The sequence below is a fragment of the Balaenoptera ricei genome, chromosome 10 (genome assembly GCF_028023285.1).
Source record: "Balaenoptera ricei isolate mBalRic1 chromosome 10, mBalRic1.hap2, whole genome shotgun sequence".
NCBI lineage: Eukaryota > Metazoa > Chordata > Mammalia > Artiodactyla > Balaenopteridae > Balaenoptera > Balaenoptera ricei.
The window spans coordinates 17602873-17628196 of NC_082648.1; the positions used below are offsets into that span (position 1 = coordinate 17602873).

The 25324-nt window shown below is 37.9% G+C and overlaps 1 protein-coding gene across 2 annotated transcripts in view; it reads right to left on the reverse strand.

The window, feature by feature from the left end:
- Window positions 1-17625, reverse strand: part of SLCO1A2 (solute carrier organic anion transporter family member 1A2) — a 107018-nt gene extending 89393 nt beyond the window's left edge. For both annotated transcript variants that reach the window (XM_059934522.1, XM_059934521.1), the window contains exon 1: window positions 17420-17625. The gene's annotated coding sequence lies outside the window, so the exon portion shown is untranslated. The remainder of the gene's footprint in view (window positions 1-17419) is intronic.
- Window positions 17626-25324: the final 7699 nt, after the last annotated feature.

The window sequence follows — 25324 nt, forward strand, 5'->3', positions numbered from 1 at the left end:
ATCCACTGGCTTCTGGATATTGAGATTTTAGCCTCATACCTGTATCTCTCTCCCACTCTACACTTAACGTAAGGTTAACCAATATTTTGATTTCTGTGGAGCTGAAAACTAAAATATTACCCTAGTGCTCCTAACAACCAGCAAAAAGCAATGTTAAAATTGTGTCTATTTCCAGTACTGTTATGAGAGCACATTAAAACAAAAGATGGTATAAAAATATAGAGTTGATGTAAATTCTGTAAATAGAAACAGAAGTTAAAATTCAAACAAATTATATACAATTATCATTTCTGACTTATCCATAATATTATTATGCAGTTGTTCCAGGTTGCTGAAAGAATATGATGAATATTAATACCATTGACATAAAAAGACTTTCTGTTTTAACATTTAAACCAATTCTATCATTAAAACTGTTGAATGCATAGGAACCTAGTAGGTGGCAGGAACATGGTAATCTCCACTTATTTATGCTAATAGTAATAGAATTCCCACACTACAATAGTCAAAGTGCCTGAACAGGTGATAAAATTGATTCCCTTGAGACTTCATAATATCTGACATTTCTCTTAACACTACTAATTCAATGATCCCAGGAAACGCAACAAAAATTAACTAACACTACTTAATTATTATTGGAAAGATGCAGGAAGTGAATGTATATCTATTTTAAGTCTACATATTCCAGATTACATATATATTTTACTTTCTAAGTCCTTTTTTAAATTGGGCAATAGATTAATCAGTATTTAAAAGCATATAAGACAAAGACATTATTAATATTATCTTGAATATATTCTGAATTTCCAAAGAAAGGATCACACTGGGAAATTCAACACTGACTATAATGGAGGGTTTGCTATATGATTTCCAAGCTGCATCTTCAAGGTGTCCAAAAGCTCTGTCAATCATCCAGATATTTGCAAATCAAAACATTGAATTATTAATGTGAAGAGGTCTCCTCTACGTTTCATCAATATGAGATATTTGGTGTCACATACATAGTAGCTGTACCCAATCCTGACTCCAGGTCTCTAACTTTTCATATTTGTTCGATGTCACCAGTAGTCAAATGGAAAAGCGGAAATGCAACACCGCCACTTGTGCAACTCAACGCCTGGAAAATTTTTTAGTTTGGTCCAGCAACAACCTTGGCACCATTTTCTCACCTACCAAGGTGGGATCCAATACATACGGCAAGAGGAATACAGTTGAGATTTTAAAGAGAGAACCACTGAATTACTTACTCCCTTTAGAGGTCAGTGCACCTCACGGTTCTTATTGTATAAATACTCTAGTGATTTGCTGTAGACTTTAACAGGGCTTCTTCATTTCTGGAGTGAATATATGAATGTCTGTGTCCCATGTTTGTCGCCAGGACGTATAAATTGCCATGTTAAGAATTGTTTTAAATTTAATACAAATTAAGATCCCATAATAAAAAGACAGTCTTTAAAAATGAAATATTTTGGCTGTAGATTTTTACTTTTAAAACATTTTTAAAAGTCATTACTTTGGCCTGTATCTTTATGACCTGAGTTTGAGAACAAAGGAGAAAATGGTTACTGGAAACTTGATAAATTGTAAACTAGTAATAGTAAAGTTCTAATTATAAACATTAGAAAACCAGCAATTGTAAGTACACTTGTTAAGCAATCCCTTTTTGCATTAGATTTCTGAAATGAAATAAAATGCTGCTTAAAACAATAAATTAAAGCCTTCTCCTGATTCAGTCAAAATATTTTTGTTTAATTCTGTTTTTTGTTGTACTTGCTGGTACTAAGAGGTAACTTAAAAATTTAAAAAACAATGTCCCTGAGGGTTTCATTAGGAGTTATCCTCAGTGAGCTTTTATTAAATGTATATGCCCTTTATTCTAAGTGGCTTTCAGCAAATCTTAGTCATATTCTTATACAGGGTACTGAAAAAGCAATTTGTGTTCCTATTAACTATGTCTTCATTTAAAAGACTATAGACTTCTGGAAATTATGTACTCCATGGCAACTTATTTTCATAATTTAATTAACTGGACATTTCTGGCAGAGGTTCCGTATTTGATACCCTTTTCTTGGAAGGAAGCTGAAGTACTGAACATGAAGTGAAATGTTTTGCTTTAAGTCAGATTCTTATGTGGTATCTGCTTTTCCCTAACTCTGAGTTTCATATTTTCCGAAGTAGCATTAACTCATATAAACTGCTATCATGCTGCATTATGCATTTCTAAAGGCACTCAGCTTTTATTTAAAAAAGAAAACAGAAAAAGGAAGCATCTCAATCTTAGTGAGAATCCGACTCATTGACTTGATTGCTACATTAAAATTTCCCTTTATGAAGTATGCCTTAGATCACCAAATTATAGACTTTGTTGTTGTTTTGTTTGTTTGTTTGTTTGTTGGGGTTTTTTGGAGTGTATAGAGACAGAAGATGTTATTTAGAGTGATTTTATGTCATGAATTGCATACTGAAATAAATGAGTACATAAATTCCTATTTGTGGTGTTCAATTGTTAGCCTCTTTCAAAGTGGATGTGAGCACATTTTAAAGTAAGGTACAATTAAATTACAATCTCTTAAACTTACTTATTTAAAAATTTTCTCACAGTAGTCTACACTAAGTAACACTTTATTGCATCTCACATCTGTATCAACTCCCCAATCTATCTTTCAAGTGTTAATGAGATTTTAATGAGCGCATATGATATTCAAGGACATTGCATACAGCAGTACACAATTCCTAGATATAAAACAAGAAGAATTAATGTATAGTAACCTAACGACCTCTGGTGCTAAGGAGTTGGATAGAGTTAGGGTTACTATGTCACTTATTCCAACCAGGAGACTTTTGAGAAGGAAAGAGGCTATTACATTGATACAATAGACATTAAGAGTAGATGTTATTCTAAAGTTTACTCATTACATTTATTATCAAGGTGAAACATTTGAACAAATTCAGCATTATTTCCTTAGTTGGTATTCGTAGGCCAGTAGGAATCTAAATATACAAAGGTAGGGTTGCCTATGTACCAAATACTTCCCCTGGCTCCTCATAATTAAATACCTTGTGAAAATAATGATTTGTTTTTCTTTATTGATGTAACTGGAAATATCAACAGTAAGTTTTGGTGACTAAGTTTATCCCAACTCTTCTCATTGTGCCTGTGGTGCTTGAAATCATAAGTACTCTCGAGTAACCTTCCAAATATTTATGTCCATGCTACAAATTATATTTTATTGAAGATTTAGAAATAAAAGTGCTTCTTATATCAATCATGTTGCAATACAGAATCAGAACAAAGAATTTATTTATTAATACTGCATTTAGCACTTCTAGAAATTCTCTTTAAGCATTGTGAGAGGACATTCTGCAATAAGCCTCTTACTTTTCTGAAGCCTGAATATCATTACCTGGTAATATTATGCTGAGATGAAATAACACCTTCTGGTTAACAGTAGAAAAGCCTGTGAGTCTAAAGCTCCTTTGGCTGAGTGCAGGGAGAGCTTTTCATATAATGTAGGAGAAAGTATTCTTTTTCTACCCATTATTTTCCCTTTCACATACACACTACCCAAAACTATGGAAAAATCCATCTTCCTTACACTCAGTGCATCTGTAGTAGACATTATTAGTGCCCATCGACATCCTCTCCTTCCCGAGCATACAAGGGAGCGTAGTTCTCAGACCCTTGCATTCAGGTGGTGCTATGTGGCTCATTCTGGCCAACGAAATATTAGCAGAAATGATGTGTGTCACATCTAGGTTGACACAATAGGATAAAAAACCTATGTGAAAAATTTCAATCTTTCTCTACTCTGCTGCAGCCGTTGCTGGTGAGGCTTCCCTCTGGCTGGGGCCCTGAGTGACTTCATGGAGAAGAACCCTCCTACTGATCTGTCTTGGACATGGAGTGTCACCAAGAAGTAAACTTTTGTGACTTTTTATCTACAGCCTACCAAAACAAAATAACCAAAGTCAAATTTTCATCCTCCCTAATGAACCTACTTCTCCTCCTGACTCTACTATATCTAATAGCAGCATAACCATTCTTCCACAGTAATTCAGCCTTGATATCTTGAAATTATCACCGATCGCTCAAATTCCTTGCTCCCCACATTCTAATTAGTTACCAGGACATGTGTACTCTATGTCCTTGCTACTAGGATATGTCTCTTCTTCCTTCTCCCATTGCCAGTAAAGTAGCTCCAGCCTTCTTTGTGCAAGCCAGGATCCCTGCAACAGGCTGCTGAAATAGTTTTCCACCTCCAATATTTACTGCCATTCTATACATCGATACCAGAATAAGTTTCCAAATACACATTTCTTATTATATCAGTTGTTCTATGCAAAAATTTTCAAAGGCTTGTTATTATCTACAAAAATACATCAGTTTTTTTAGCCTATCATTCAAGTCCCTCCATTAAGTAACCCCTATCCTCTTTTCCAGCTTTACCCCACATCATTTCATTTCTTATACATACACTCTGCCAAAGTCTTTTTTTAGTTGTTTCTGTTTAACTGATATCATCACATTTTCTCTTATTTTCCAGGCTCTGACTCTTCCCTCCATTCCCTCCAAATTGAACGAATGTCCCCCAGTGCAGCCTTTTGAAATCTTTCAATGACAAAGTCAAGAATCTTTCATCATTGCCCTAGTGAATATGATTTCTCCACTCACTGAGCTCTAACCACACTTTGAAGGTATCTTTTAGATTCAAAAGAAATCTGATATTATAGTATCATATTATTACTATTTTATTCATATTAAAATACTCTATTATAATGTTATATTATTGCTGTATTATTTGTGTGACTGACACATTTCTCTTCAGCATTGCTAGATTCCTAACTAAGGGCAGAGACTGAAACTTAGTCATTCTCCATTTCACAAATTTCCTACTTCACAATCAAGAAGATTAAGCCTATCTACACATTCTGGAGAAAGTTAGGCTACTTGGGCATTTTCCATCTTCTGTCCTTGATATTGTGCTGGCATAGAGCTTAACTGCTCTTATCTTCTGAAAATAACTTGATATTTATTTACCACCAGCATCTTTTGGTTGACAATGGATTAAGCCAGCCATCCCCAACCTTTTTGCCACCAGGGACTGGTTTCGTGGAAGACAATTTTTCCATGGATTCGGTGGGTGGAACGGTTCAGGCGGTAATGTGAGTGATGGGGAGCAATGGGGAGCGGCAGATAAAGCTTTGCTCACTTGCCTGCCGCTCACTTCCTGCTGTGCGGCCCGGGTTGGGGGGTTTGGGGACCCCTGGATTACACAATTGTGCTTTCTAAGCATATCATACAACTTATGGAAGAAGCAAGTACTATCATTTTATCCCAGGGGAGTTTTACCACGTAACTAAAAATAATTGATAAATTGCTATGGAATGTATCTTCATCATACCAGAACATATTAATTATGGTTTTCTTGATTTGAGTTACTAAACCCTTTGGGAAATGAATTCCGCCTCCAAATAAACTAAACATAGTATTACACAATTAAATATTAAATTCCATAAAATAATTATTAAAATAAAAATTCTAAATTTTCATAACAAGTAAGATTGAGTAAATTCCATTAAAAATAGTTTTTCTGGTGAAGTGGGACAGGAGCAATTTATTATTTATTATTTATTAATAAATAAAAATTTATTATTTTTCTCAATTTATTGAAAGAAAAGTGCTCTTTCATTTGAAAAATTACATATGCTAGCATATGTTCCTTCCCCCTTATTATTGATTTATAACATACATTTCATTCATGACCAAATATCATAAACAAAATTCAAATCTCTGCCTATTGCTAAAACTTTGGAAATTTTAAATTTTTGATCATTTTTGTGAAAACATAGTAATATGCATTGGCCATTCATCTCCATGCTGCTCTTTAACCTACATTATTTGGACAATATTTCCACTGACTGAAAAGTCTCTGCTTTGAAACATTTATTAACAGTGCACATTGAGATATCGAAGAACACAGTGAGTCAGAGTTCTGTGGAATTTCCAACAGAAGAAACAAAGACACAGAACACATTAGAGATTTATCTATGATGCTCAGACATGACAATCAAACTTGAGAGTTCTGGGCAGTCAGGAGAGAAATGGATTAAGTATTCGTGCTGAGTAGGTTTATCAATTTAGGAGCCAAATAGGAGCTTAGAGTTTACATATTAACAGCCAGATGTTTTTCTGTAAGGCTACATGTGAATAAGTTAAAATAGCTATATCATTTGCCTTGCAATTAGTATCCTTAAGGTTATAAAAATTGTCACACTTTATATTGTCTGGAATTAGGACAACTCTCAGTAATTTCTTAGAAAATTAAATTATGCTGTGACAGCTAGTCATATAGCATATAGCAGCTAATGTTTTTCTTATTATACCTAGGGAGGAATCCTTTATAATAGAGTGACTTTTTTTTTTTTTTTTTTTTTTTTGGCTGCTAAAGAAATCACTGAGTAACAAGATCTGGTGGAAAATTTCATTGTGCTTCCAAGGCCCATTCTACTTCTGGGCATCTACTAATGACATGAAATACACCTGTGCTGGGTTGAAGTAAACAATGGTAGTTTCTTTAGAAATTGCAATCAAATTCTTCACCTCTTCTTCATTGTATAGGTGGTGTCAATAGCATCTCTGATAATTTCAAACCTCCTATTTCTTCGTGATGACAGTGTAGAAATGCTTATGAAGTGAAAAGAAATGAACAACAGTATGGACCAGAGATTTGAGTTTTGATGTATTATTATTGATCCAAAGTCTTTTTTATGCCTTAGAAAAGATAAGATATATACATTTCTCCTGGGACATGGGTAGAAAATCCTTCTCTTTCTCAGACGAGGGAACCACCATTTTACTGCTGTTCACCATGCAGCCGAAGATGGGAGATTTGCATTTGTTCCACAGCAAAGCCCCTCAGGGGAAGTACGGGACAGCTAATGAAGGTATATCCTCATTAGTGCCATGTGGTAGGAGGACCGTGTAGCCCGGAGTCACATAGACTTGGGTGACTACTCTGAACCTCTGTCTCTTCATGTGTGACATGAAAAGAATAATAACTCAGAGGTAGGCAGTGAGGATGAAATGAGATCGTGTCAGGGATGAAAATAGCTAAGACTTTGGCTGCAAATCTGCCCTGCAATAAATGCTGTTTCCTTCCTTTTTTCCTTGTAGAGGAAGCTTCCACTTTCTCCCTCTGACGTGGCATTGGATCACACTTTGTAAGGGGGCGGTACCTGCCCACTGTAGAGGTCAGAAAGGTGCTTGAGGGAGCAGTTAATATGTTTTTTTAATAACAGAGACTCTACCCTACCTCTGAATGTCCCTATCTGTTTATCTATCTCAGCTTGTACTTGGTATGATGTAATTGGTACCCATTAATTGCTAAGCCCCACTGCCTCCCCACTTACAGCTTCATTTATGGCAGGCTCACTATGTGCCAGATGCTATTTTAAACTCATTCACATGTATTTACTCCTCATAAAACCCTGTGAAATGAATACTGTTATTTCCAACTATAAAGCCTTGGGGATGTAATTAACTATAGTTAATAATAATGTATTGTATATTTGAAAGTTGATAAGAGAGTAGACTTTAAAATTTCTCATCACAAGTAAATAATTTGTAACCATGTATGGTGATGGATGTCAGCTAGACTTATGGTGGTCATCTTTCCTAATATATACATGTATCGAATCATTATGTTGTGAAACTTGAAACCAGTTTAATGTTGTATGCCAATTATAGCTCAGTAAAAATACTATTATTATTCTCTATCTTACAGATGAAGAAACTGAGGTTGTTTGACCTTGGGCAAATCACTTCACCTTCTTCTGCCTCAGTTTGTACCAAATACAAACCAAGTCCCATGGTGGAGCCAAGATATTAACCCAATTATTCACCATTCCATATGTTTGCTTAGCACCTAATATATGGCAGACACTCTGTAAAGTGCCTCAGTAAATCAGACAGACAAAATCCCCTATCCTCATGGAGTTTACACACTAATTTTGGGGGTGTGGGTACCAGAACTGTGCTTTTAGCCACTATGTTATACCACTTCCCCCAATCCAAGGCATCTGTAAAATCTCTTATCTTCCTTTCACAACACTGTGAGGAAAACAAGAAATCAGGACAGAATTAGGATGGGGGAAAAGTCATTATTTTCTAAGTACCATCTACATGCGCTTTATATATATTGTATTGCTAATCATCACAAAACTCCATCAGGCAGGTATCGTTATACAAGTTACTGATAGAAACTAAGGAATAAAAAAATGAGCTGATACAAAACTTTCATTCTGTAAGAATAGATAAGAATGACAGGTGGTGGACCACCTGTGGTGGTCCAGTGGTTAAGACTCCATGCTCCCAATGCAGGGGGCCTGGGTTCGATCCCTGGTCAGGGAACTAGAGCCCACATGCCAAAACGAAGATCCCGCATGCTGCAACGAAGATCCTGCATGCCGCAGTTAGGACCCAGCACGGTCAAATAAATAAATAAATATTATAAATAAATATTTTTAAAAAAAGAATGACAGGAATTTCTTTGCCTTCTCCTAACAAGCCACATCTGTCAAAATAAACGATAGTATCTGGAAAAGAAAATGAGCTGACTTGTCCAAGATCACACAGTTAATAAGGGTCATTCCAAGACTGGAACCAAGGTTTATCAGACTCCAAAGCCCAGGCAATTTCTCTACTTCATGTCCAACAAAAAATCTTTTTTTCCTACTTCCACTGTGGCTTATTTTGTGTAGGACTCTGCCAAAGCAGTTTGCCTGAGAACTGGACAAACAGGTCAGGCAAAAGAATAATGGGGCAAGAAATATGTGTTCAGAATACAAAGAACTTGTTTGCTTTTGAGGATAACAATCTTTACCCAGTATCAGATAGCTTTGTCTTACTTTATTTTGTATTTTAAGGTTTCAACTGAAAGAAAGTTTGAAAAATCTAATACGCTTATTAAAAATTTCCAATACTGAAAGATTACTTGTAGCTTATCTTTATCCCCTCTCCCTAATCCAGCTGAGATTTTCATAATGACTTTTCTTTTTTTTTTTTAATTGAAGTATAGTTGATTTGCAATGTCGCGCTAGTTTCAGGTGTACAGCACAGTGATTCAATTTTTTTTTTTTTTTTTTTTTTGGCTGCGTTGGGTCTTCGTTGCTGCGGGCAGGCTTTCTCTAGTTGCGGCGAGCGGGGGCTGCTCTTCCTTGTGGTGCGCGGGCTTCTCATTTCTGCGGCTTCTCTTGTTGCGGAGCACGGGCTCTAGGCACGCGGGGTTCAGTAGTTATGGCACGCGGGCTCTAGAGCACAGGCTCAGTAGTTGTGGTGCACGGGCATTCAATTTTGTATATATATATATTCTTTTTCAGATTTTTTTCTTTTACAGGTTATTATAAAATATTGAGTAGAGTTCCCTGTGCTATACAGTAGGTCCTTGTTGGTTATCTATTTTGTATATGGTAGTGTGTATCTGTTAATTCCAACCTCTTAACATATTGACTTTTCTATTGAGACTCATTTCTTTGTTCTGTATACAACTAAGAAAATTTTCTTTTATGGTTGAATGAAAATTCTGCCAAGTGAATAAGCCCAAATCTAGTAGCCAGTCCATGAAGGTCCTTCCCACGGAACTTCAGATTACAATTCACACCTCACACTCGCCCACCTCCACACCCTTGCTCACAGAATTTGCTCACCTTTCGATATTCTCCCCTCACCCTCTGGGAGTCTACACCCGGGTTCTGTTCAAATGCCACAGGCTCCAAGGAGCCTCTCCTCTGAATTTACATAGACTTTTATCTGTATTACTCTGCCGGTATCAGTTCATTGAAACATTCACTCAGTCACTCAACAAATGTCCATTGAGCTCACGTTGGTATATGATACTATTTTAGTGGCTGGGGTTTAGAGCATACCTTGAAGAAGTTTACAGGTTTACCTTGTATTTTGGTTATGTATGCACAGGTATTATTTCCTCATCTAGCCTGAAATCTAGGACAAGCGTATGTGAGTTACTTCTGTAATCCCCACAATATTTAAATCCAGTCCTTGCACATAACAGGTACTCAATAAATACTGGCTGAATGAGTGTGTTCCATGAATAATGAACAAGCAAATGAATGAGTAAACTTTAATATAAAGTTCTGATACCACACAGTGATGAAGTTGATAGAGTGTGACTTCTTACACTCCCTTTGTAAAACAAAGATAATAATTGTAAGGTTTTATTAAAGACTAGGAATGAAATACACAAAGTATGTGGCACAATTTTGGGGTTCAGTCAGTGGTAACTATTATAGCCATGATAACTGCACACAAACAAAAGAATGATATGGTATCACAGTGGGTACTTTTGTTATTAATAGCAAACCAGAAGGATTTAAAAAGCGGGGGAGTGGGGTGGGAGATAAAGGTGGGTAATAAAAGTGGGCACAAAACGATGTAGGGAAAGGTTCAAAGAAACAAAAACAGAAATAGGATAATGAGAATAATCTACCTAAATCCTAAATAGGATTTGTATCACCGGTTACCTTTCCTGCTCCAATGACCAATGACGCAAGACACTTGTTCTGCACAATTGCATCTAGAATTACGAAAATTTGACAGAACCATACAAGATGCAGGTTCTAGAAATCCATCCTCTTTCTTCCCTGTGGGAACATTCCTTGCTATTTGGAACAACAGTTATGATCAGTAAGAAGTGGCACACAAATCCTAAAAAGGAAATAGCAGACAATATAGAAACAGCACATCTGGTAGAGTTTACGTGTGCTGCAAGTAGATTACAAGTGAGAGCAAATTCTAAAATTTCTAAAAGGATAGAATTTAAGTAGCTGGAAATGTTACCACCTATATAACAAACTCTATATTAATAAATTCAGTATTTTTTAAATTGAAATCATGGACAGGCATTATAAAAAGGAAAATTAAGTTTATCAAAAAATTGTAGGGCTTCCCTGGTGGCGCAGTGGTTAAGAATCCGCCTGCCAATGCAGGGGACACGGTTTGAGCCCTGGTCCGGGAAGATCCCACATGCCGCGGAGCAACTAAGCCCGCAAGCCACAACTACTGAGCCTGCGCGCCACAACTATTGAAGCTCGTGCGCCTAGAGCCCGTGCTCTGCAACAAGAGAAGCCACTGCAATGAGAAGCCCGTGCACCACAACGAAGAGTAGCCCCCACTTGCCGCAACTAGAGAAAGCCCGCGCACAGCAATGAAGACACAACGCAGCCAAAAATAAAAATAAATAAAATAAACAAATTTTTAAAAAATTGTAGACTTAAACTTTTAAAAATCTCTTCTTAAGCACCAAGGATTTATGGTAGAGTACAGGGAAATATATTCCATATGTTGTAATCACCTATAATGGAAGATAATCTGAAAAAAAAAATATATATGTAACTATATAATAAATATATATATAAAACTGAATCACTTTGCCATACACCTGAAACTAACACAATATTGTAAATCAACCATATTTGAATTAACAAAGAAAAAACTATCACGACTGTTTTAACTTAATTAAAATTTGGAGATTTTTAGATGAAAAAAACTCTTCTTCATCTTCATAGGCATAATGCGCTGATTATCCTATAAACATGTGAACAGGGGGTCTATGTAACTGAAATGATGAAATAATTAGTGTGAGCTTACATGAAGGCTAGGAGGCTGTGGTCCCAACTACAACTGTAATAAAAGTGTATTCTGGTTTACAATAATTCACTTCCTTTATTGAATACATACTTCTACTTTCAAAATGTGAATTATTTAAACAAGCTACCAGTCTGGAGCAGAACTCCTATCCCAAATTAACCTCCCAAACTTTCTACAATTTGAAATTCATTCTTTTGCATTTTGAAAACTTTTTACTTCAAGAGTCCCTCATTAAAAGACAAATAAATCCCTCTTGACAGGGAAATCCTTAATCACTATCGCTATTTCCCTAGAAGAAGTTACTTAACAGCCAGCTGAGAACAAAGGCCTAGGAGAATGGGATAGGCAGCTGCAGACATGAAAAATGATAAGGGAAGAGGCAAGGTGAGCTGTAAGGAAAAGAAAAAGGAGAAGGAGCAGGGAGGGAAAAGTCATAAAGGAGTCTTGATTAGCTTACAATTTCTGTGTTTGGGCTTTGGGATCTACATACGTCTGCAACCATTTGCCTGCAAACAGCTAGCTAGGCCTGAGCAGGATTTAAAGCACCAATTCTACTTTGGTTATAAAAATCTTAAATGTTAACCTGGGTCGACAAGGTAGAGAATGCTAGCAGGACAAAACAGAGAAAAGAACAAGACAATGGAAACCATTTGTTTCTCTGAAATGTCCTCAGGCTTCCTCAGACAGTATTGGATCCTTAGGAACTCTCCTGTTCCAGAACCCCTGCTGCAGAAAGGACACGGAAAATAAAAGAAGCTATGAAACAGAACCAAACCCTTTGAGTTCCTAGAAATTCAAACTCAGTTTCAGGAGCTTTATTTGAATTTGAGTTTAGGATTAGTATCTGTCTGTACCAGGAGAGATTGTTTAAATGTGTTCAAATGTCATAATATTAAAGTAAAATTAAGCTTTTAAAAAATTCCCTATTGTGATGTTGAAGAGCAAAAAGTCAACAGGACACTGAAAACTACTATGTAAGGCCACTGGTATAGTAGGAAGGGCAGGGTTTTTGGAATCAGGCTGACCGACCTTTGTTAGGATCACAGCTCTTTTTCAAAACACTGTATACATCTCTTAACTTCTTTTAGCCTCAATTCCCTCATTCTTGGCAGAGATATGAGGATAGATATAGTTCATGAAAAGCACTTAGAATATAATTATACCTGTCTCTACCACATTCAGCAAATATTAGCTGTGATTATTATTAATTAAATTCTAGGATATGGCATGACCAAAGCATGAGGCATTAAAAAAAAATTATACTACTTCACTACTTCACATTTGGCCTCACCTTGATTCTAAGACTTCTGAGTAAAAAATAAGATAAAAGTAAACCCAGGTCAAGACGTTAGGAAAGTCTAATAGCTACAACTGTTAAAATCTGCAAGTGTAGGATTGGTCTTCTAGAGTGTATTCACACGTAGAAAAGACCCTTTTGCACTTTATCATTGTAAACACCATAATACAACAATCTAACGTATGCTTAAATGTGGTTATCTTAAGACATGACGTGCTGAGGCTCCTTAAAATCTTTTAAATCTCATATATCTCTAGTATATGTTGTCCTTTTGGTATTTTTGAATTTAGGAGCTAAATCACCTGAAATGGATAATGCACTGCTTTACCACCAAAAATGAGCTTGGTCTCTGTGACCAGTCATCTTAGGTAAATTGTTTTCCCATCTATAATACAGGAAGGCATTCGGAGATAATGTTTACCTGTATAAAAAATAGTTATAATCAATAGTTACATTTTACTATACGTTTTCATCTGGAAATTTGCCCCAGAAAAGCTTAGGTATTATTGCCACCTACACACATTTCTTTCTAGCCTCTTCTAGGAATATATATTTAAAACTTAATTTAACCTTAGAAAATCCACAAATGTGACCATAATTTCCGGATACAGTGAGACATTACCAGGCTAAGATCCAATCTAGCAAATGATCAGTGTCCCAACTGGAAAACAGACACTTCAAATCGAGTTTACCCTCTGCCCTCTTCCTTACATATATAAACAACTTATTCTGCCATGTAAATATGACAAAAGATAGAAGAGCAGGTTCAAAGATATACTCAAGTGTATATTTCTGACATTTCTGAATTTACTTATTCTGAATAAATATCGGAATTCATATAGGTAGTCCTACCAACTGGCCTCACCTAGCATGGGTTTTAACAACAAGATTTACAGCATAAAGAACAGGAACTTATGAACCAAGCCAATGTAGAATCCAGTCTACATTCTCCCATACTATTCCTGCACTGTCATTTACATTGTATATTTGGATGACAATTGAAACACCCAAGCTGCTACTGCCACATCTGAATTAATTCTAACATTGAAATGCAAGTGACCTAAATATCTCTGAAGCTTCAGAAACTGCCAAGGGACCATCTAGGTAAATCTCCTTAGGCTTCCTAGAACCAACTAAATAGGAGATATGTAAATCTCTCGCTGGGCCCTAAAAAGATTAGACTTCCACCTGGCATATAATAAAAAATGAGATAATTGATGTAAAGTGCCAGTCTGAGAGCCTGACATACTGTAAGTTTCAGTAATTGGTAGCTCCTGATGCCTCTATTGCTTACAAAGTAACCGAACAACTCAAGTTGTCAAGCATGAGTTTCATTTTGTCCTCATCCTGCCTCTAAGTATCTGTATTCAGTAATTCCTAAGACAATTTCTACTCTCTTCATTTCAAATACGGGACATGTAATCCTATTTATTTCCTGATTTATAAGGAAAAAAATGGCTATTTTGAAGATTTAAAATGCTATACACATGTCTGAAATTATGATCATCCTTACTGTCAATAATAAATTCTACTGAAAAAATCTCCTGTTATAGAGTGGCCCAAATTTGACTCCTGTGCTTTGACGGTCCTTACCAATTTTCATCCTATGGAATTGATGACATGCCTCTAAAGCTAAATCTGTTAGGTTAAAAGGCAAATACTAAGTATCTGTAGAAAATATTTAAGTAGAAAAGCTAGCAACAGTATCCTGGAGTCTTTCTAAGGAGAAGGCCATCGTTTCCTGAAAAGGAGGTGTTATCGAAAAAAGAGTTTAAAATTGAAATAAGCCACTGTTGTGCTCCCAAACAATATTTGTATTAGAAACAGATTGCAACTGCAAGCGCCTTGAACAAATGGGATTTACATGGTGATAGCAGAAAATAACTTTAGTCTTCTCCCCTCCACTGCCTATCAAATTTCATTTCTCTGGGCCAGTTCTCTTCCTGACACTAAGTGAAATCTGAGACAGGTCATGCTACTTTCTGTTAACTTTCAAAGGAAAAAAAATTTAAAGCCCTCTGGGCATGTTCAGTCCCATAAAAAGGCTCAGTTCCGTATTACTATCTTGTTCACTTGGAACTTCACTTAAATTCAGGCTTCTTTCCTTCCACTACAACCTGTTCAAATGCTGCCGTTGGGAGAAAGGTCCAGGTTGTTTCTGTTTTCTATCGCCTTCTGCCGTCTTCTCCCCACGCCCACACACCCATCTCTTCCCCCACAGTAGAACAAGGCTGTTTCTGTCTCCTGCAGAGTTGAAACGTGTATGGGAGGAGTTAATGAGACCGGAAATGTCATCCTTGCCTCCTTTGGCCAGGACGGATATTTAAAACTGACACTCTGCGGGTCACTATCGCGGGTGTTGGGCGATCGATCCCACCCTCCATTCACCATCTCTCACCTGCAGTGTCCTTGGCAGGGTGAATGCACCTTCCCTGACTAGTCAGGCACAATTTCTCCTTCAAATTTTGATGTGCAGCCTACAAGTTTAGTCTCTTTCTACTGAGGTCTCATCAACGTTCCATATAATCCAATCAGTCCAGATCTAAGCCAGCCCCAAACAAGCTCTGGTTGACCCGCCATTGACTGGGGCCTTTTTAAATGTAGCCCTCTCTTCTTTCCACCTCCTGGCAGGCGGATCCGCTCACAGCCTTTTGCCTTTTACACTTCTTAAGCAGGAGCCCTACACCAGTCCCCTGTGTCCTCCAAACTGCAGAGGACAAATATAAAACACTCGGAGCAAACTTCTTAAAGCCATGCTCTCTAGGCTTGAGGTTGAGAGAAAGACGGCCCCCGCCCTGCCCTGAAATTGAAAAGGATGGTAGGCACCTGCTACAGGAGATGCTAAAACCTTCTGTAACACTAGTCTGATTAAAACAGCACATCATAAGCCAAAAAAACAGGCAAACAGGTCACTGGTACAAAACTGAGTCCATTCCTAGAGCCAGTAAAAATGAAAATGTAATATTCGATATATACTTTAATAATAGTATTTCAAGAAAAATAGCGTTTATTTACCAAATGATATTGATACCATAATTTACTCTCTACTGGAAAAGAAAATAGAGTGCTAACCCTGTCTAAATATCATGTTTAAAATTTAAAAAGCAATAGATTAAAGATTTTAATGTAAAAAAAATTTTTTTTAAAAAGTAGAAAGATGTTAGAATTGGGAAAAACTTCTTCAAAAATACAAAAAAAAAAAAAACCTAAGAAACTATAATGGAAAAAAATTGCAAAGCTGACTTCATCAAAATACAAATTATACAAAGGCACAAAGGCGACTAATACCATAAATAAGGTTTAAAAGAGGGAGAGAGAGAGAGAAAGATGGAGGAAATGTTTGAAATATATATAAGAAGCAGGGGGTTATATCTTTAATGTAAAAAAAGAACTTCTACAGATTGATAAGAAAAGATAAACATGGGTGAAAAATTTTATAAAAAGCTTTTGTAAAAGATACTAAGTCTCACTAGTAGACAAGCAAATGCAATTCAGAACAACACAATACCTTCATTTTTTTCATATAATAAATTAACAAAATCTAAAAGATTTTAACATTCAATGGAATGGGGTAGAGAAATGGTAAGGTTGTGAATTGCAACACATATTGTTTCTGCAATTTCACTTTTGGAAATCTATTCTATAGAAATAGACATATTTCTAAGAAAAAATAGGCCAAGAATGATTGAGATACATGTGCTGACCCACAGGAATATCCAGAGTACACAGTTTAAATGAATACAGTAAAAAGTCAAGTCATGTATATAATGATGATCCTATTCATGTGAATAAGAGTAATGGGGAGCATATGTATATAAATACATACAATTATACACATTCTGTATATTTTTTACATGAGCATAGGAAGAAATGTAAAAGGATATGCACCAAGTTGATTTTGTCTTTTTACACTTTTCTGTTATTTGGCTTTAAAAAAAATAACTTTCTCATTTTTGAATTTTGAAAGAAAATGCCAGTGAAGTGTGTGTGTGTGTGTGTGTGTGTGTGTGTGTGTGTGTGGTATAGACCGCTAAAGCTCTAGGATTTCAGGGGAGGGAGAGAGGTATATAGAGAACATGGGGCTTGATCAAAACTTGAAGGATGGACTTGGAGGAACTGGATAAACAAAGGTGGAATTTTCAGACCTTGGAAAAAGCAGGAAGGAAACATTGTTTGGATCATTTAGACTCACTTCAAATATTCCAAACCACTGGTAACTACATATTAGAAAAAAATCTAAGTATATTTCCACATGCTTACCTGTGAACAAGTAATAGTGTTACTATTACACGATCCTGCATTAAATAGAATTGTCACTATCAGGAAATTATAAACAAGGTAATTAGAAAACCCAAGGAGCCTTATATTTCCCAATATTAAGCCTACCTTATATTTTTTCCAAGCAGAAGTGACTGAATTGCAACCCACAACAACCCAAATAAATGAACTCCTTTTACCTTAGCATTCACCATCATCTTCATTCATTGCTGCCTCTATACTGTAAGATCATCAGATTTTTAAAAATTACGTATTGAGTAACCAATATGAATAAAGCTCTGCACACATTTGAGCTGGAGCTTCTTGCTCTCCAGAGAATCAGAGTTGGAAATAAAAGGATCTCTGTTTTACATAAGTTTTAATCCTTCGGTAAAGTTTCTGCGGTTCTGAGGGTTGCATAAAACAGGTTAGAGAAAAGATTAGTCAGTTGGAACCAGAGGCTCCTCCTTACTCTCTTGTTTTCTTTTTTCTTAACAGTTAACCCATATGTGGCCAGGGCTCTGACTATGACATCATGTTCAGAGACTACAGGAGAACTCAGTTAATGAGTTCATGTTTACTTAGCTAGCTGACCCTCAGTTTTCTCAGTTTTTACTTTTGTGCTTTAACAAGTCTTTTGTAAATCAAAGAATTACTTACTGGTTTACTCATTCAGTAAAGTAAGAGGCTAATCCATTGAGCATGAGTTCAGTTTCCTGTGTGGCTGGAAAACGTAAGAAAAGATGATATCCAAACAGGAATAAACTTGGAAGCACAGAATTGCTGTAGACAGGAACATTCATTTCTACAGGGTGCCACCAACATTTTTCAACAGTAGACTGATGTGAGAAAACCAACATTTGCCAATTATTCTATCAGTAACTTGCTAGCTGAATTGGATGAGTGAAATATTAGGGACTGTGTCGGGTGCTGAGGTGGTCATATTCAGGTGGAATTTGAGATGAAGGGCAGAACATAGTTTGGATTGATATGTTAAACGGGGAGACATAATACAAACGCTTTGGGATGCTTAAAAGCACCAGCTGGACCCAGCTCCAGCACTGATGAGTTGCGATCTTGGACAAGTTCATTAGCCTCAGTCTTTTCATCTATGCTATGGGATAATTATAGCACTGACCACAAAGAATTGCTGAGATTTTAGTTCTTTCTTGCAACAAATATTTGTTGAGTGCCTATTCTAGGTTGAATGCTATTCTAGGTACTAAGGATATAAAAATAAGCAAAGTAGTTTAAATTTCTACTTTGTTAGCTCTGCTTAAAGGAAAGAAGAAAATAAGCAAGTCAACATAATAATATTAAGAGGAGCTCTTTTCCCTTTACTAGGCCTATTTAATAAGTATATTTTTAAAAGTGTAAATTGTGTATAGTGTGTGTGTATGTGAATATTTAGCAACCAAATCAGTTAGAACATTTTTTCCTACCCAAATAATATTTAGTAATTCTCAGATATTACTTGTACTGCTCCTCAGCCTCCGAAGGTGAGATTTCAGTCATTGTTTTCAGGTGTGTAAGTAGCCTGGGGAAAGGATGGACACAAAAATATTTGCCCATCCTGCAGCTCTGTGGACAAAATCTGGGAGCTGCTTCAAAAGTGGGAGGCAGTGGGGCAGGAAGTGCTCTGATCCCTCCGGTGACCTCATCCACAGTGGAAATGGAAATTCCAGTGTTTCATTTCTCTTAAGAAGCCCCAAGAGGCAGGGTTGTTTTCTATTGTCTGGTAATAATGATAGTTAACATTTACTGACTGTCCATTATGTGCTACAGGCCATTCTCCGAAGTGTATTAACTCATTTAATCCTCTCAACAAATTCGTCAGGTCGCTGGGGCACAGGCAGGCTTTAATGTCCTCCAGATCAGATGGCTGGGAGACAGAAGAGCAGGGGTTTAAACCCAGCAGCCAGGCCTCAGAACCCAGCACTCCACTGCCTCTCAAGAGCTGACATTAAGTTAGCAAACAGGTGGGAAAGAGCATTAAAATAACGTTGCAGAGAATTGCGTGTTCTTTTTCCTTCTTTTGTTGCAATCTGTATAAACTATCTCCTAGAGTGTTCAAAGCCTTGGAGAACTACACTTATGAAAAAATAAGAAGAGTTTATGTATCTTAACTTTTCTCAAGAGAAAACATAATCCCATTGCCAATGTCCCAAGACACCCCTTTCCCCTGCCTGAACCAACCCCTTATCCTCACCCCCGGCCTACCTCCCATCTCTACTCCTCCATCTCCTGGCAGGATCATCCAAAGGTTTTATGGAACGGTTTCCCAAGGTAATTTTTGGAGGGTATAAAAGCCATGAAGAGAAGCAAACAGAGGGATGGGGTTGAGAGTGTCCCGAGGCCTCTGTTTGGGGGGATTGTCTGGGAGAGCCCTTGAAGAAGTAATGCCTGAGCTTAAATTCAGAGATCCAGATGAGCAACTGGGTAAAGATGTAAGACAGAGCCCTCCAGGCACGCCAGAACAGCAAGCACAAAAGCCCTAGGGTGGAAGACAGCGAGCAGGGTGCATTTGAAGGCTGGCAAGGAGACTGAGGTAGTGGGAGCAGGGTGACCTCTGACCACGGGGGAAAGGAGTGGGTGGGAGGAGGCCGGGGCACTGAGCAGAGACAGGCCTCGCCCAGTGCTGTCTGCGCGGCCAGGAGATAGGACTGCCTCCTGTCGGAAATGGGAAACCATCGGAGGATGTGAGAAATGACTCGATCAAATTTGTGCCTCTAAAAGATCGATTTGTCCACAGCCTAGAGAAAGGGCTACGCACAGGAAGCAAGAGCGGGGCCAGACGGCTGTTGTGGCACTCCAGGCCCGAGACCTTCAGTGTCTTGGATAAGGGCGGTGGTAGCGGCCGTGCAGGGGTCTACACACCTTCAGAATGTTTGGGAGACAACCGGAAGGATTCCCTGATGGAGGTGTTGTAGGGAAATGTTTAGAAAATTCTGTGACAACTCCCTGTCAAGGACCCCCAGTAGCTAGGGCTTTATTTATTTATCAGGATTATTTTCTCCAGGACCTTAACTATTCTGGTAAGTTTTTTTTTAAATTAATTAATTAATTAATTAATTTATGGCTGTGTTGGGTCTTCGTTTCTGTGCGAGGGCTTTCTCTAGTTGCGGCGAGCGGGGGCCACTCTTCATCGCGGTGCGCGGGCCTCTCACTATCACGGCCTCTCTTGTTGCAGAGCACAGGCTCCAGACGCACAGGCTCAGTAGTTGTGGCTCACGGACCCAGCTGCTCCGCGGCATGTGGGATCCTCCCAGACCAGGGCTCGAACCCGCGTCCCCTGCATTGGCAGGCAGATTCTCAACCACTGCGCCACCAGGGAAGCCCCCCCGGTAAGTTTTTAAGCAAAGTAGTTTTCCCCTAACTTAGATGGTCTTGCCCAACATACTCAAAAATAACTGTGATTGTACAACAAATGGACTTAAATAACCATAGAGAAAGGGTTTTCAAAACACTAATAATTGCCCCTTGGTCATAAACATAGTCTTCTTTTGCTTGTCTCTATCAGCCACCTTTTTTTAAATTAAGAAACAATATCTCTTTTTTGAGTAAGTATCTACCCAAGGTCATTACCCCTCCTCAGCACTGGTGAAACAGAGTCCTTGATGCCGTTGCCATCACCCTGGCTCCGCTCCCAATACTGAATGTGATTTCTTAACTTTCAGTACAATCTTTCCACATGATATGTTGTACCCACACTTCCTGGGGGCGCGCGGCCTCCCCGGCCTCCTCAGCACTTTGCTGGGGAATCCACTAGAGAAGAACACTAGACCAATTCACTACATTGTTCACGAAGCAAGTCACCCGGTCCTTTCTCTGCGGATGAAAATCCAGTGTGGTCGGTATCATGTTGAAGACATTGGTCCCGTAAGTTGCCAAATAAAATCTCTAGGTGGGCAGATGAATTAGCAAAGCAGGCAATGAAGATATTTTGGCTACCCTTTTATTGTGGGGTTTGTTTTCTTTTTTACAGATAAGACAGAGCTGCCTCACTGCAAAAAGTGATCTTGTTATGCACTCTAAAAAATAGGATGAAAAAAAAAAAAAACGTCCAAAGAGCCTCAAAGATCCACAAAGCTATCCTAAAACAGTGTCTGAATGGCTGGTAGAAGACAACTTACTTTTGTTTTCAAACAGCTTCAAATGTATAAATACACTGGCAAAGAATGTGTATACAGAGTTTGTAGATCACCCCCAGAAAGTCACCTTGGATTCTGATAGCATTGATAAGTCCCACTCCCCAGAGAAAACTGAGAAACCTCCTTTCAACTCTGAAAAGTAGAGTTTGCTTTCCCTCAAATCCTCATCCCAAATTTGCAACAATGGAGATAGTGTTATTTGTTAATAAGTCCACTGTAAAGATTTCTGTAGTGTGGACCAGAGAGTTCTGTTTCTCCTCACATTGGAAGATGTGGCAACTGTTGGGAGATAACTCATTAAACCCTAAGGTCTGGCCTAAATACCATCTTACCATGCTGGTAAGCATGTGTATGGCTATCCCTCTACTATAAGATAAAGAGACTCGTCATTGGATGGATAGTATAGAACAGGGGTTCAACAAACTATGCATGCCGGCCAAATGTGGCCTGCCACCTGTTTTTGTAATTTATTTTATTGGAACATAGCCAAACTCAATCACTTAAATACTATCTATGGCTGCTTTCATAACTACAACCACGAGCCTGAATAGTTATAGCCAGCAGAGGCTAAAATATTTACTATTTAGCCCTTTGCAAAAGAAAGTTTGCTGACCCCTGGTATAGGACAATGCTTCTGGTAGTAGTAATGCCAGTTTGGGGTAGCGTCAGCAGAAGTTCTGGTGAAAATTAGGACCTGCAGCTAAACAGATAGCAGTGTGAAGTACTGGAATGGATTCATGTGTGGCCGGTCACCCACCACCATCCTTGCCTCTGAAAACAACCTTCGAGATCACAATTATGTCTCTGAGTTGTACGGTACAGAAGCACCCCTCAGATTCTGTACATTCAATTTATGTCTCTCTGAACATCAAACACATTGTGTGTGTTCTTTTCACGCCATTGCACAAGTTCTTTCCTGGCCATGAACACTGATAAGTCAGGCATGGTCCGCCATAATTGTTTTCTGCGCTCTATTTTTAAAATGTGGAAAACAACACTTTTAGGAAATCCTTCATTTGGAAAAAAATTTGATTTTGTGGACCTCTGAAACACAGAATTAGATTAATCATATACTCCCTGCTTCACAACTTGGTCTCAACATTGTCCGTGCATGGTAAGCTCTTATTTGTAAAACCTAGAACCTTGAAATAAACTACATCTAACCATGTGGTTTCCCCCACCAACCCACTTCCTGTCTCATCAAGTCCAAGATAACCGTCCACTTGAGTCTTGTGCTCATTGTGAATCTCTTGCTGATCGTTATCGTCTTTCATTTTTATATAGTTTTGCATTTATGTATAATTCTAAAGAGAGTGTGTGTGTGCATTCATACATGCATGTAGGTGTTTAATTATTTTAAATTTTGTAAAGAGAGCTTCAGGCTGTATGTAATTTGAGAGGACTCAATGCTTTCACTTATTGCTATGATTCTTCCATTTTGTTGCATACAGTATCATCAAAGTTAATTTGTTTTTATTGCTACATAAAACTCCATTGGGTGCATGTACCACAGTCAAGTAGTCATCTACTTTCCCTTTGATGAGCATGTGGGTTTGTGAGACAATAAAAAATATACATTGGTCCTGCCCCTGGTTCATGGCACAGAGCTCCCGAAACCCTTGTAAAGTCCTAAGTGTTAAGAACACCAGGAGCCTCTTTTGTTCTATTGAGGCGACTCTGGGAGGGTTCTTGGATGGCTCCTGGACAGGGACTGATCATGGGAAATACCAAGCCATGTTGAGAAGCTCAGAATTTTCAGTCCTACCTCTCATCCTCCAGAGTGGGGAGATGGGCTGGAAATGGACCTAATAATTGATCATGCCTACCTGAGGAACCCTCCATAAAATCCCAAAAGCAGTGGTCCCAAGAGCTTCCAGGTTGGGGAACACACCACACCAGAAGAGTGATACCCAACTCCATGGGGACAGAAGCCCCTATACTTGGCGACCCTCCCAGACCTCACCCTATGTATCTCTTGCTCTGTCTGTTCATCTGTGGCTTTTATCATATCCTTTAATGTACCAGTAAGAGTAAGTAAGTCCCTGAGTTCTATGAGCCATTCTAGAAAATTACTCAGTCCTCAGGAGAGGTCGTGGGAACCTCTGATTTGTAGCCAAATGGACAGAAGTTGTGGGTGACCTGGGGATCTACTATTTGTGATTGGCAGCTGAAGTAGGGAGGGAGAGTCTTGTGGGACTGAGCCCTGAGCCTGTGAGATCTGATGCTCTCTCCAGGCAAATAGTGTTAGATTTCAGTAAAATGTAGGGCTCCCAGCTGATGTCACAGAGAATTGCTGAGCGTAGGGAAAGGAACGCCACATACTATTTGCTCTCCAGGCAAATAGTGTTAGATTTCAGTAAAATGTAGGGCTCCCAGCTGATGTCACAGAGAATTGCTGAGTGTGGGGAAAAGAACGCCACATACTTGGTGACCAGAAGTGTTAGAAGTGAAGTACCCTGTGTGAGTGTGGCAGAAGTGTGAAAGTAAAGGGGACACACAGGAGAGAAACACAGAAGGAAAGAACTAGGTTTTACCCTATATGTTCTTATTTTAGGGCCTTCGCATTTATTGCCTGCCACCTTGTCCCTGCCCCATCGTCTAGATGCTCTTCTCTCAGACATCCTCGTAACTCTCTTACCTCCTTTGTGTCTTAGCTCAGATATCATCTTTTCAATGAGACCTACCTATGGACCTTAATTAACGTTGTAAACAGCACATATTATTGATCTCACTTTTCTTGTTCTAATTGTTTTCTATACAGTTAGTGCTTTTTAACATACAGCCCCATTATTTATTTATTCATTTTTAAAGTGTATTTTATTATCTGTCTTTTCCTGGTGGGGCAGAAATTTTTGTCTGTTTTATTCACTGATATATCCCAAGTGCCTGGAACAATGTCTGACATGTAGCAGGTGCTCAGCAAATATTTGCTGAATGAATAAATGTAACAATTAAAAACTTGTGAATGGCACTAGAATGGTCATACTGATTTGCATTTGCATAACCTAAATGTACTTCTCTTAAGTCATTTGATTATAGTTTTCATTATAAAAGTAACACATGCTTATCATGCATATTTGACTAATTTTGGTTAATACAAATTTATGAAACTGAAGCAATATATTCAGATTTAGGAATTGATCATGTTAAATCATTAAATTGAATCCATGATAATTGGGAAGAAAACAAAGCCACTGTCTTGGAAACAGTTATATTTATATAGCTATTTGATATCCCAATTAGATCTAGGCATAAATAGAAATATGCAGGTATAGATCTAAGAGTAGACACACAGGTAATATATATTATCAGATGGCCATGCGCAGTGGCCTACTTCCTGCTCACTGCTAATCAGCCTCAGTGTAGAAAGGGTAACAAATCAAAATCTATGTCTGATAAAATATGTCATGCCCTCTGCAGGAGTGATTAACACAAATTGACACCAGTGTGGTCAGGAATGGAGTATGGAAATCAAACTGTCAGCAAGGTCCCCAAATTATAAATTACACCATGCTTACAGCAAAATGTTGGAGATAAATCACAGTGAGAAATGTCACAATAAATCAGTGAACTCCTTTGAACTAAAAGCCATTTATTTGGCTTTGCAAATGATCCAGAATGGTGCCTTCAGTTTTGTATACTTTCAAGTAGCACATTGAAGGGAAATCAGAGATGAGTAATAGGAATAAATATGGCTTTAAAGATAGGATGTAATTGGAGTGAATCAAATGTTTCTGTCCTAAAGTAATTAAATAAAAGGGGGCTAGGTGAGGATTATATTCAGCGATAAGCACAGAAAACCAGTAGTGGCTTAAACATATAGAGATTTATTTGTCTCAAGTAACAAGAGGCCTGGAGGTAGGCAAGCCAGAGTTTAAAAAGTGGCTCAATAAAGCATTTAGAGAAGGATATTTCCATCTCTTCCTTCCATATCATTAGCAAATATATCTTCAT